This window comes from Elgaria multicarinata, chromosome 20, assembly GCF_023053635.1.
Source record: "Elgaria multicarinata webbii isolate HBS135686 ecotype San Diego chromosome 20, rElgMul1.1.pri, whole genome shotgun sequence".
Classification (NCBI taxonomy): domain Eukaryota; kingdom Metazoa; phylum Chordata; class Lepidosauria; order Squamata; family Anguidae; genus Elgaria; species Elgaria multicarinata.
The window spans coordinates 13,465,838-13,469,602 of NC_086190.1; positions in this window are offsets into that span (position 1 = coordinate 13,465,838).

A 3,765-nucleotide genomic window follows, 5' to 3' on the forward strand; every position below is an offset into this window, starting at 1 on the left:
TCTTTCGCCCCGCTCCTCTTCACATCTCATAAACTTTGCCTTCGCCCTGGGAACCCGCCTTCGGTGAGGTTTTTACGGGAGCCAGCTTGGATTCTTATTCTAATAAGGTAATAATCGGTCTTTCGGCTTACACAACGCTCCCACGCTGAATTAGCCCAGACGTCCCGGGCCTCCCTGAAAACTCCAGTACCAAAAGGCCACGAGACCTGTGCAAATGTTTTTTAAAAGTGCATTTTGATGTACGGGTTAAAGTACGGTGATCTCCTTGAAAACTGAATAGATCTCCCTTTCTCTCTCTCTCTCTCTCTCTGTATATATAAACTGGTCTGCTTCCTTATGAGGAAAGAGCACTGGAGCCTTAGCTGTTCTGTTGATATCTGTGTCTTTACGAAATATACAAGCTAAGCAGGGGGAAGCATTAGCGATGCCTGTCCCCCACCAGCTGCAAAACTCAAGGGTTCTGTCTCCTGGGGACATGCAAAGTTCCACACGTTTCTCTCTGCACCGACCTTGAGCAGGTATCATAGAATCATAGAATCATAGAATAGCAGAGTTGGAAGGGGCCTACAAGGCCATCGAGTCCAACCCCCTGCTCAATGCAGGAATCCACCCTCAAGCATCCCTGACAGATGGCTGTCCAGCTGCCTCTTGAAGGCCTCTAGTGTGGGAGAGCCCACAACCTCCCTAGGTAACTGGTTCCATTGTCGTACTGCTCTAACAGTCAGGAAGTTTTTCCTGATGTCTAGCCAGAATCTGGCTTACTTTAACTTGAGCCCGTTATTCCGTGTCCTGCACTCTGGGAAGATCGAGAAGAGATCCTGGCCCTCCTCTGCGTGACAACCTTTCAAGTATTTGAAGAGGGCTGTCATGTCTCCCCTCCATCTTCTCTTCTCCAGGCTAAACATGCCCAGTTCTTTCAGTCTCTCTTCATAGGGCTTTGTTTCCAGACCCCTGATCATCCCGGTTGCCCTCCTCTAAACACGCTCCAGCTTATCTGCATCCTTGAATTGTGGAGCCCAGAATTTCTCGTTCTCTTCCTTGCTCTTGATGATTTCCACATTGGATCGTTTCCTTCCCATGTCAAAAGCGTTTGGGGGCTTTGGTTGGCTGGGAGAAGAAAAGGAGCGACTTCCTGATCAGCCACAAGAGGGAGGCCTGAGGCTTGGAATGAAAGCGACGCAGCACCAGTCCGTTCGACAGAGAGTGCTTCTGCTCCAACACACGGCTGAGAATAGCATCTGAAGCACAGGCGTGATGTATGGAACGGCGTGCCTTCCTAGCCGTAGGACCTAGGAATATGGAGATGCTGCTTTCTAAGAAAGTTTACTTCGGTTATCAAAATTCTTTCGCGTCCCTCGAAATCCTGACCGAATCTTGCTGGCCCTCTCCTTCCACTTCAGGCCTTAAGATCATCTACAGGGGCCCTTTTCCGTGAGCCCCTGCCAAAGGAAGTGAGGCAGGTGGCTACTAGGAGCAGGGCCTTCTCCGCTGTGGCATCCCGGTTGTGGAATGAGCTCTCTAGAGAGGTCCTCCTGGCGCCTACACTGTACTCCTTTCGTCGCCAGCTGAAGACCTTTTTTATTCGCTCAGTATTTTAACACTTCATTTTAACTTAAATTTAAATTTTACTGTTCAAACTCTGTATTTTAATCTTATATTAATTTTGCTGCGTGGTTTTTATCCTGGTTGTGCTTTTTATACTGTATTTTGTATTTGTGCTTTTAACCTGTTGGTTGTTTTACTATGGTTTTAATTTTTGTGAACCGCCCAGAGAGCTTCGGCTATTGGGCGGTATAAAAATGTAATAAATAAATAAATAAATAAATATTGCACCCGAGTCCTCCTCGTCCACCAGCGTGGGCTTGGCTCCATTTGATGGCTATCAATTCTGACCGCTGCCTCCTGTTTTCCTGATAACCCAAATCGTTTGTCTCTGTTGTTCTCTTGTTCTATCCCATTCTTCCCTAGGGCATTTTGACTGTCATTTCTAGAAAGGTCAGCCAATGACAGTCAAGGACCGTTTTGCTCCCCCTTCTGTGACTTCAGGAATGTTCAGCTAATGAGAGCCAATGATCTTCTGTGACTTCCAGAATGCTCCGCCAATGAGTGCCAAGGACCCTTCTGCTCTCCCTTCTGTGACTTCAGAAGAGCTCAGCCAATGACAGCCAACGGCCCTTCCGTGACTTCCAGAATGCTCAGCCAATGAGAGCCAAGGACCCTTCTGTGACTTCCAGAATGCTCAGCCAATGAGAGCCAAGGACCCTTCTGCTCCCCCTTCTGTGACTTCAGAAGAGCTCAGCCAATGACAGCCAAGGGCCCTTCCTTGACTTCCAGAATGTTCCGCCAATGAGAGCCAAGGACCCTTCTGCTCCCCCTTCTGTGACTTCAGAAGAGCTCAGCCAATGACAGCCAAGGGCCCTTCCTTGACTTCCAGAATGCTAAGCCAACGAGAGCCAAGGACCCTTCTGCTCCCCCTTCTGTGACTTCCAGAACACTCAGCCAACGACCCTTCTGCTCTCCCTTCTGTGACTTCAGAAGAGCTCAGCCAATCAGTGCCAGACGCACCATCATCATAAAATCCCTTAGCATGTTACAATAGAACACCCCATTGAGCCATCCAGTTGAGTTTGTGGGGCTGTCCTAAACCGCTACCACCCCTCCCTTCTCCCCTCCCCAAATCTCCTTGGCTGGGCAACATTCCCACCACCACACTTCCTCACCACTCCGGTCCTCCTTTGTTGTCACCCATTACTCACGTTATCACTTACAATGGCTTAATTCGTCAAAACGCAGCAGCGGAGACAAAGGGCCTCCGGCTCCCTCTTCAATAAAGGGATGGCTGTGTGTTTAATTAAAACCAATAATAATTTTCAGATTAATGAATAAATGGGAGTCCCAGCTCTGCCGGCTGCTGCCGGGAACGGAATTAAACTTTAATCTTCTGCTGAATTATTGAACCAAATGGAACGCTGATCTTGTAATGGGTATAACCGGGCGTCTCGGCGGAGCTGGGGAGGTTGCCTGTAGAAGCTTGTCAGGGTATAGATTTTTCCTTACCGCACTCGACGCTATTCCTAGTGCAGCAACCTGAAGCAGACTTCCTCACGAGCGAGGCGCCGTTCGTTCGAAGGGGTTTGCAGGGCAAGCAGTTTGAGTTTCGATTGGGGTTGGGTGGGGTGTCTGCTGAGGGACCCATTTGGATCAGAGGTTCTTCTTTGAACACCAGCGTGGTACAGTTCCTGAAGCTGCAAACCTAAGTACTCAGAAGCAAATCTCCATGAAATCAGTGGGGCTTTGGAACATGGAAAGCTGCCCTATCCTTGGGGGGCCGCCTACATGGTGCTGTTTTGCCACTGCTTTCTCTGCAGTAGGGTGGCAGCAGCTAATCTTGATGCAGAGGGAGGGCGTGGGGTTTCCAGTAGCAATGCAGCTCGCCAGTCCACCCCCTGGCCTCTGCTTGGGGTCCAGGTGACCAATCAGGGGTCACCTTCCACCCGGGAACGCCTCCATATCACTGCCGGAGCCAGGTTAGACAGCGGAAGAGCAATGTTCACCTCTCTCTAACCTAAAAAGTTGGGTAAGTCTCCAATTTTTAAATGCGGAGCTTGGCAGAAATGCCCCAAGGTGGCTGCTGCGTCGTATAAAACATGCAGCGCTGCTGTGCAGCCACTGCAGAGTTTTTGCAGCGTATAGACAGCCCCTTGGTCTGACCATTTATCCATCTAGCCTAATATTGCCAATTCTGATTGGCTGTCCAGTGTCTCA